This window comes from Loxodonta africana, chromosome 11 (assembly GCF_030014295.1).
Source record: "Loxodonta africana isolate mLoxAfr1 chromosome 11, mLoxAfr1.hap2, whole genome shotgun sequence".
Taxonomy (NCBI): domain Eukaryota; kingdom Metazoa; phylum Chordata; class Mammalia; order Proboscidea; family Elephantidae; genus Loxodonta; species Loxodonta africana.
In genome coordinates this window covers 86,822,936-86,832,615 of record NC_087352.1, presented here as the reverse complement: position 1 = coordinate 86,832,615, position 9,680 = coordinate 86,822,936, and the positions used below count along the sequence as shown (strand labels likewise).

Sequence of the window (9,680 nt, the reverse complement as noted above, 5' to 3'; positions counted from 1 at the left end):
AGTGTAAGGGAAAATGAAGAGACAAGGATCACTCCAAAGTGTTTGATTTGAGGAGCTGGAATGTAGAAGGAGCAGATTTGGGGTGGAGCAAAAGGAATTAATTTGGACTGGGTAGGACCGAGATGCTGTCAGACTTCTAAGTACAGATGTTAGATGTACAACTGAACATATGAGTTTGAAGTTCAGGGGAGAGGCCAAGGCAGGAGATATAAACATGGGAGTCATCAACCCCTAGGTGCTATTGAAAGCAATGGGCCTGGATGAGATCACCAAGATTTGACCGTAGACAGAAAAGAGATGAGGCCTGGGAAATTTGAGTTAGATTAAAACCAGTTGCCAATGAATTGACCCTGACTCATGGCGATTCCATATTGTCAGAGTGGAACTGTGCTCCAGAGGATTTTCAATGGTTGATTTTTTTCAGAAGTTGATCACCAGGCCTTTCTTTCAAGGCATCTCTGGATGAATTTGAACCTCCAACCTTTTGGATAGCATCCAAAGGTGTTAGCTGTTTACACCACCCAAGAACTCCTGAGTTAGATCAGGGATGTTTAAAACTGTATGCTAGGATTACCTACAGCTTGGGCTTCTTGTAGTGACAAAAGTACAGAGTTACAGGGCAGTTGACATTGGTTTTCTATAAACTTGGAGTTGGCAGGGGCAGGCCCACAGATCCCTAGGCCTTGGTGGGGGCTAGGAGATGGGAGTGTTGGTGTTGAGAGTACTCAGCTGAGTCCCTCTCTGGGGAGACTTCAGCTCGAGACAGCCACTGAGCCCAAGGTCACAGTCCCTCCACGGACAGCCTGTGTCTATGAATGTTCTTTGGGGGTGAGAGGGGGTAGGGAAGGCCCAGTGCCCTTGTCTCAGAGCAGGACACCTCTGGAGGCCATCCCAGCTCCAGAGGTCCTGAAGGACCAGTCAAGGCCTTTATTGTAACTGCCTTCAGTTCAGTTCCTCCCTCTTGTTGATTGATTCCTAGAACATTCCCAATGAACTTCTTGCATGTAAGTCTTGACTAAGATCTGTTGCCTGGGACCCTCAACCTAATACAGGTTGTGGACCATTTGTTTTACCATTATGGGTAGTCCTGCTGTCAGCATGCTATTACATGTCTCCTTCTCCATATGTGCAAGTTTCTCCAACTTAAAAAATGGATTATTTGAATCATAAAGTATGTTCATATTCAACTTTACACAATCAATATCAAATGGTTTTCTAAAGTATACTCTCCCCAACAGTGTCTAAGATTCCCATTGTTCCATTAGCTTTATTGCATATTAGTTTGTAGGAAGAAATAAAACTGGCCCAGGGATTGGAATAATTGCATGGCAAGAAGTAAGAGCTAACTTGTCCTGGACTGCATCCTTGTAGACTGGTCTCTGGGGAAGGAGGTGACCTTCTGCAGAGATCCATGGAAACAGGTCAGTCAACCCCGGTAGAATGCTAAGGTGAGAGTTCGATCCTCTGGTCCTCCATGTCCTCCAGCTGTAATAGCCAGGCTGGGCCCATTCTTCTAATCACACCAGGGGAAGGGCTGATGCTGTTCCAGCTGATGAGGGCTGAGATGACAGAATCAGACCTGTGACCAACTTTCTGTCACATTGCTGTGGGATCCCAGCCTGAACCACATCAAAGGAGGGCCTACTACTTCCCATCCATGGAATATAGAAGCCTCACAGCCCAAGGGCCAGGGCCTCTCCTGAAGGCTGACATCTGGCCTTTCTGGATCAAAATAGGCTACACCGGATGTGATGGACAACAGGGCACCTGCACACCAGCTACTGCTTCCATGCCTGTGAGCTCCCCACTAGATACACTATTCCATGTGGCCGGTTTATGTGCTGCCTGGTCAGTCACCCTTGTTTCAGTGACATGTGGCATGATAAGCTGCAGTCAAATGCTGCTGCTGATCTGGTAGCCATTCTTTCTCCATTGCACACATGTGCATGCATACTTCTACTTGGATCCAGTGTGCGTGTTGATATTACTGTTTAACTCTCAACTACTGAATTTTCTTTTCCTTCCAAGTTCTCAAACAAGACCTTATTGTGGCCCCCAAGTCCTGTCAGCTCACTTGAGAGGGTTTGTTGGGCATCTCCAGGGATTCTCAGATAAATTTGCCTATGAAATAAATAATAAATCCAGGCAGTGGTGCCAGGATGGAAGACACCTAAGAGGACAAGCTTAGTAACTTCTGCATCCCTACACACTCTACAGCAAAGGAAGGACAGAGTCTTTTGGAATTGGATCCCTGGTGGCACAGTGGTTAAGAGATGGGCTGCTAACCAAAAGGTCAGCAGTTTGAATCCACCAGCCACTCTTTGGAAACCCTGTAGGGCAGTTCTACTCTGTTCTATAGGGTCGCTATGAGTTGGAATCGACTCCACGGCAATGGGTTTGGTTTTTGGTTTAGACTTAGCTGGCAAAACTAGGAGTCACGCTTCCTGTTTTCTAATGCTTGTACTTGAAACGTCAGTAGTTGCTTGAGCAGCGTTGAACCATCTTCATAAACAGGGCCTTTCCTGCATGTTCCACATACCCCTGAAAAGGAATAAACAGCTGTAATCAAACACCCTCTCCCCCGGTGTCCAACACACCCTCCCCTGTGGAACTGCAACTGCTTCTGAGCTTGAGTTGGTCCATGTGCCTAAGCCCCCGAGGACAAGTGAGCCACACTAGGAAGAGGCGGAGGTTTACTCGATCCCCCGTTTTAACGCAGTTCTGTGTGTGAATTCATTAAACTTGCAAAACGAGCACCCAGAGAGATGCAGTGGGAAAGATATGCAGGGCAGCAGAGCGACTTAAACATAGCAAGCTTGAGTAAATGTTTGTCAGACGAATAAATGATGAACGGGTGTGAGAACCAGGGAAGCTGGTACTTGTCTGGACTCTGCTGAAACTTCACTGTGTTACCTGGGTCCAGTCTCTACCTTTGGGGGCTGTAGGGTCCTCATCTATAAAATAAGAAGACTGGGCAGTATAGCCTTGGAGGTCCCATCCAGCTTTATCAGCTTCTCAAGATTAGGTAATTAGCATCTTCCAGGAGGGCAAACTGAGATCAGTTAAAAGCATGGCCTTTGGAACGAGGCAAACCAGAGCTGGCGTTCCCGCTCCATCACTTTGCGTATGGCATGGCAGTGCACTCAAATTCTCTGTAAATAACAAGATTATTATGACGAGCAAATGAGATTATATAAGAGCTTACGACAGTGTCTGGAGTCCCTAGGTGGTACAAATGGTAAAGAAGCTCGGCTGCTAACCAAAATGTTGGAAGTTCGAGTCCACCCAGAGGTGCCTTGGAAGAAAGGTCTAAAAATCTACTTCTGAAAAATCAGCCATTGAAAACCCTATGGAGCACTCACTTCGGCAGCATGTGTATTAAAATTGGAACGATGCAGAGAAGATTAGCCTGGCTCACGCATAAGGATAGCACACAAATTCATGAAGCGTTCCATATTAAAAAACGTTTTTTTAAAAACATGGAACACAGTTCTATTCTGACACACATGGGATTGCCACGAGTCAGAGCTGACTTGACAGCCTCTGGTTGGTTGGTAACTATTCAGTCACTGATCATCGTCATCATTATTGTCAATATTGCAGAGATGATGATGAATCAGAAATGAAAGCCTCTTGAAGAAGTCAGAATCTGAGTTGGGCTTTGACATCTAGGTCAGATTTAAAGAGGCTGGGGCACAAGGTGGGATGGATTTCATAAAGCGAGAGGGAGTCATATGAACAAAAGCAGGAGGCAGCCCGGTAAGAAGGGTGCTGCAGACTGTGGTGGGGGCTGCGGGTTGTGGTGGGGGCTGTGGGTTGTGGTGGGGGCTGCGGTTAGGGTGGGGCTGCAGGTTGCAGTGGGGGCTGCCAGGAGAAGACAACTGGCCTGGGCGGGAGGGTCCAGCAGGACAGTCACACTCATTAGGGCACACGGGATGTTTAAGTGAGGATTTCTAAGTAAAGTTGCACAAACTATGCTCCATGGCGCCAACACCCATGCTAAGCTCTGGGTTCTTCCTGCTTTATAAGTGTTCAAACTCTGGAGTGGGAGTATAGACCAAGTGTCCCTGCTGGGCCACAGAGTCATTTAAAGTGCTGTTATCTTTAAAGGGTGAATTTTATTCCATAAATACTAACTGACCACTTCTTATTTGCTTACCATGGATTCAGCAGAGACTAGAAATAGAAGTGTGAACAGTCTTCCCAGGACCAGATGAAAACCAAAAGGCTAAATTAGTACTTCTAAAAGGGTGTCTTAGAGGAACACCCACAAAGGGACTTTCCAGAATGTACTCAACGTTATTTCATAATTCAGGGTTTGAAAGAAAAGCCAGGTGACCTCTTCTGCAGATGCAACACATAGAGTGCTGATAGCTCACCTGGTAGGTGTGCATTTCAGGTGCAAGTTGTCTGCTTGGCAGCACTGCCTGTCCCCCAAATCTACCTTCCCGGGCACCCCATTTGTTTCATGCAAAGGAGGTAGCCAGAGCTAACCTGACACAACTGCTGAATTATGCAAAAACGTTCCCCATCACAGCCCTCCTCTCTCTGCAGAGAAAACAAGCTGGCAGCCTCCTTAGTCAGAACAAGAGTGGGCAAGGATGGGGCATAGACTTGGCCCCCAAAATATCGAAGAACGACCTACCCAAGTAACATCCAAACATCCGCACAGGGGACAGGGTGGAAATGCTGGAGATCAGCCATGTAAACTGAGACACGTGCCTTGGTTCTATTTAATGTCCTTTGATAGTGTAAGCATTGCACATTTTTCACTCCTTAGGAACTGAAACAAAAAGTTATATGGCCTTCATCTTATGAGGAGGCAAACCACTGTTCATGGATTTCATCTCCTAGCTCTCATCGGTCAATCATCAGTTCCTCTGACTTTGTTTCAGCAGAGTCTCAGCCCTTAATGTGATTTCAGAGGCTTCCAAATCACCTCCGTTTGCCTGAAATGCTCCCCACTGCAGAACTATTTCCTTACGTTAAGGCATAATGCCTCCAACAGCCTCCTGTTAAAATATAAACACCGCTGCTTAACACACTGAACACGTTAGTGGTCATTCTTATCTTGGCAGTGATTCACTTCTCAGCTAACCAGATGCTTTATTGAAAAAGGACAGCAGAGTTTTAGGGAAGGCTTTGGAAAATGAGGAAACCCTGGTGGCTTAGTGGTTAAGTGCTATGGGTGCTAACCAAGAGGTCGGCAGTTTGAATCCACCAGGCGCTCCTTGGAAACTCAATTGGGCAGCTCCACCCTGCCCTATAGGGTCACTATGAATCGGAATCGCTATGAGTTGGAATCGACTCAAGGGCAGTGGGTTTTTTTTGGTTTTGGAAAGCGAAAGGTTGAAGAAAGGAGAGAAAAGTCTGAGGTGAAAGGACTCCCTGTGAGCAGAGAGCCGGGGCATTGTCCAGGACAGGCAGGACAGGGCAGGGCTCCGGTAGCTGTACCTGTGGGGAGCACAGTCATGAGCATGGCACCCGCTCATTGAAGCTACTCTTCACACAGGGCCCCTCTTGTGTGGCCTTGGGCAGCAGGAAACCCAGGGCCCCTGGGATGCTGGGAAGAAGGCGCTGAAGAGAAGGTTCCTGGGAAGAGAGGCAGGAGGTGACACGGCTGTTCCTGTCGGCTCCTGTCTTCGTAATTCATCTGAATGGCAATTGTGCATATCTCCAGGGAGCTGGAAGAGTTGGGCCCCAGTTGCCAGTGTTGCTGCAGCAAGCTTGGCAGGTTTGATGTAAAAAACAAAATCTGAGTAGTTCTACCTCTACCAAGAGCTTTCAAGTTATGGTCCATACCTCCATGGGAGTCCCCAAGGCTCTTCCAGAAGGCCCATGGGGCCATTTCCATAACAGTACTAAGACAGTATTTGCCTTTTCCACTGTGACGATATTTTCACCGATGGTGCAAATGCAACAATAGGTAAAACAGGTGCCTGACACAGCCCGGCGGCGGTCGCATTCGGCGCCTGACACAGCCAGGCGGCGGTCGCATTCGGCGCCTGACACAGCCAGGCGGCGGTCGCATTCGGCGCCTGACACAGCCAGGCGGCGGTCGCATTCGGCGCCTGACACAGCCAGGCGGCGGTCGCATTCGGCGCCTGACACAGCCAGGCGGCGGTCGCATTCGGCGCCTGACACAGCCAGGCGGCGGTCGCATTCGGCGCCTGACACAGCCAGGCGGCGGTCGCATTCGGCGCCTGACACAGCCAGGCGGCGGTCGTATTCTTCACTGGCAGGAAAAAAAAAATGCCACTTTTGCTTAAGAATGTCTATGCAGAAGCACTAACAGAGCGTTCATTTGATTACATTTTAACTTTTTGAAAAAAATATTTATGTTGGGAGGGTTGTCTTGAGGACAAGTACTCGTCTGATTGAGTTACAAGCTGAGTTAGCCACTCTGCATGGACTGCCTTTTGAAAGGAAGACTTTTTTGGCAAGAAGGACATATTACGGTGATTCAGACTTGCATATTTGGCAGACATGTCCTCAAAAATGTATGAAGTGAGGCTGTGATTTCACAGGAAACAACTGACAGTATTTGTTCCCAATGATAAAATTTAAGTTTTCAAGCAAAAATTAGATTTTGAGCAAAGTTGTCTCTGCTACCCTGAGCTTGACAGCTTCCTAATACTTAAAGATTTTGCTGAGATTGGTGATGCTACTTAAGGAAGGTGATTTTTTTATCACATAACGAAATGTGTCAACATTTAATATTTTCCAAATGACCAACGCAAGTTGTCACAAATCACACCTGGGTTAGCATCCACTCACAGCGCAAGCCAGGCCCGTGGACTTTAAAGCAACAGGGAACGAAAGTTCACTGATACGCTTTCAGATTCCACAATACAACTATCCTTTAAGAAACAGCCACTTATCAGTATTGGTACAGTATCCAAGTATCCAAAACTGTCTAAGAAATCTGTTGAAGACGGATTTTCTTCAACCAAAACAATATATCACAACAGATTGAATGCAGAAGTAGACATGAAAATCCCACAGTCCTCTGTTAAGCCAGATAGAGATTTGAAACAGCTCTTCTCAGTAATTTTTTGTTGTTGTTTGGAACAGTTGTTTTTCATAAACATGTTATATTTTCCTTAAAATTTTTGTTTTTATTTTTTATGTTTAATATAAAAATTTTTTCATGATAAATTTTTCTCATTTTTTATTTCTGATATGGTAAATAGCAATCAATACAACCCACATTAACCAAAGCTTCTCCTTCAAGGTCTTCAGTAAGTTTTAAGGCTAAAGGTGTTCTGACACCACAAAGTTGGGGGACTACAAGTATGGTGGACAGAGAATGCTCCCTGGGTCAAATTTACACAGTATGCTATTTTATATACATATAAATATTTAACATTTTATAATATATATATTAAAAAAAAAAATCCATTGCCTTCGAGTCGATTCTGACTCATAGCAACCCTACAGGACAGAGGAGAACTGCCCCATCAGGTTTCCAAGGCTGTAAATCTTTAGCAGACTGCCACAACTTTCTCCCAAAGAGCGGCTGTTGGGTTTAAACCACTGACCTTTTGGCTAATAGCTGAGAGCTTTAGCTACTACACCACCAGAGTTCCTTGTCTGGCACATCATAGGGACTGAAAAAAAAGACGACGATGAAAATTTCATTTCCAGGATATAAGAATTCCGTATTAGGAGAGCTACAGGCATGATCTTTTCAATGCTGTGAGGATCCTCCCTTCAACATGCTCAAGTCCTCTTAGAAAGGGAACCCCCTCGTATGAGACTTCAGGAACTAGTGGACAGTTGAGGGACATGAGGCCCAGAAATACTCAGGGCCACACAAGCGACAGATTAACTCATCAACATGCAAAATGTCTAATGTTTACTCAGTAGATTAGTGGAGTGTTTTGGGTTTGTTTGTGAGGTTAAAAAAAAAACTTCTGGGGGAAAAACATGAGAATGAGTGCGTCTGAGCAGATGCATATCTAGGAGGGCGATCTGAAGCAAGATGAAGTTCTGAGAAAGACGTGTGGCATGCCATATTAGAATCAAAAGTTTGAAATAGAGTTTTCCTGAACTCAGGCTTTTTTAAGAAAATGTTTTCCTCATGGCTGGTTTTTTTAATTGAAAATTTTACGGAGATAATTGTAGACTCACATGCAGAGATCCCCTGTACCCTTCACCCAGTTTCCCCAGTGTTAACATTTCGCAAAACTGTAGTACAATATCACAACCAGGATATTCACATTCATACAATCTACCCATTTTATTCAGATTTTCCCAGTTTCACTTGTATACCTTTGTGTGTGTGTGTACTTAGTGCTATGCAATTTTATCACGAGTGCAGGTTCACTATCACAGTCAAGATGCAGAACGGTTCCATCATTACAAGATCCCTCATGTAGTCCTTTTATAACTACGCTCTCTCCTCTAACACCTGGCAACCACTAATCTGTTTTCCATTTCTAAAATTTTGTCGTTTCAAGAATGTCATATATAAATGGGATCGTACAGTACGTAATCTTTTGAGATTGACTTTTTTCACTCAGCATAATTCTCTGGAGGTTTATCCAAATTGTTGTACGTATCAATAGTTCATCCTTTTTGTTACTGAATAGTATTCCATGGTGGGAGTGCACCACAGTTTGCTTAACAATTCACCTGTTAAGGATATCTGGGCTGTTTCTAGTATTGGCTATCATGAATAAAGTTTTTATGAATATTCATGTTCAGGTTTTTGTGTAAACGCAAATTTTCATTTCTTTGGGAAAAATGCCCAAGAGTACAATTATTGGGCCATATGGTAATTATATATTTAGTTTCATAAGAAAGTTCCAAACTGTTTCCAGAGTGGTTGTATCATTTTACATTCCCACCTGCAATGTATAAGTGATCACTTTCTCCACATCCTTGCCAGTATTTGGTGATGTCATTATTTTTATTTTAGTCATTCTGGTATCTAATATCTCATATCTGGTTATAATTTGCATCTGTCCGATGGCTAAGGATGTTAAACAGCTTTTCATGTGCACGGACATCATACATGAAGGAAGCAAAAGGTCATTAACAAGATGGGAAAGAAAGAAAAGACCAAAATGGATGTCTGGAGAGACTCTGCAACTTGCTCTTGAATGTAGAGCAGCTAAAGAAAATAGAAGAAATGATGAAGTAAAAGAGCTGAAAAGAAGATTTCAAAGGGCAACACAAGAGGATAATGTAAAGTATTATAATGACATGTGCAAAGAGCTGGAGATAGAGAACCAAAAGGGAAGAACATGTTCAGCATTTCTCAAGCCGAAAGAGCGGAAGAAAAAATTCAAGCCTCGAACTGCAGTTTTGAAGGGTTCTATCAGAAACCCTGCGTAGTGGTTAAGAACTACGGCTGCTAACCAAAAGGTCGGCAGTTTGAATCCACCAGGCACTCCTTGGAAACTCTATGGGGCAGTTCCACTCTGTCCTATACGGTCCCTATGAGTTCGGAATCGACTCGATGGCGACGGGTTTGGTTTTTTGGTTTATGGCTAAAATCTGGGGCCCTGGAGGTGCAGTGGTTAAGAGTTATGGCTGCTAACCAAAAGGTCAGCAGTTCAAATCCACCAGCCACTCCTTGGAAACCCTATGGGGCAGTTCTACTCACTCTTATAGGGTCACTGTGAGTTGAAATTGACTAGATGGCAATAGGTTTTTTTGGTATAGGGAAAATA

General features: G+C 44.7%; 1 non-coding gene across 1 annotated transcript; it reads left to right on the top strand.

The window, feature by feature from the left end:
• The first annotated feature begins 3,354 nt into the window (after positions 1–3,354).
• Positions 3,355–3,461, top strand: LOC111749667 (U6 spliceosomal RNA). The gene has a single exon (XR_002784865.1). It is a non-coding gene; the product is annotated as a U6 spliceosomal RNA (small nuclear RNA).
• Positions 3,462–9,680: the final 6,219 nt, after the last annotated feature.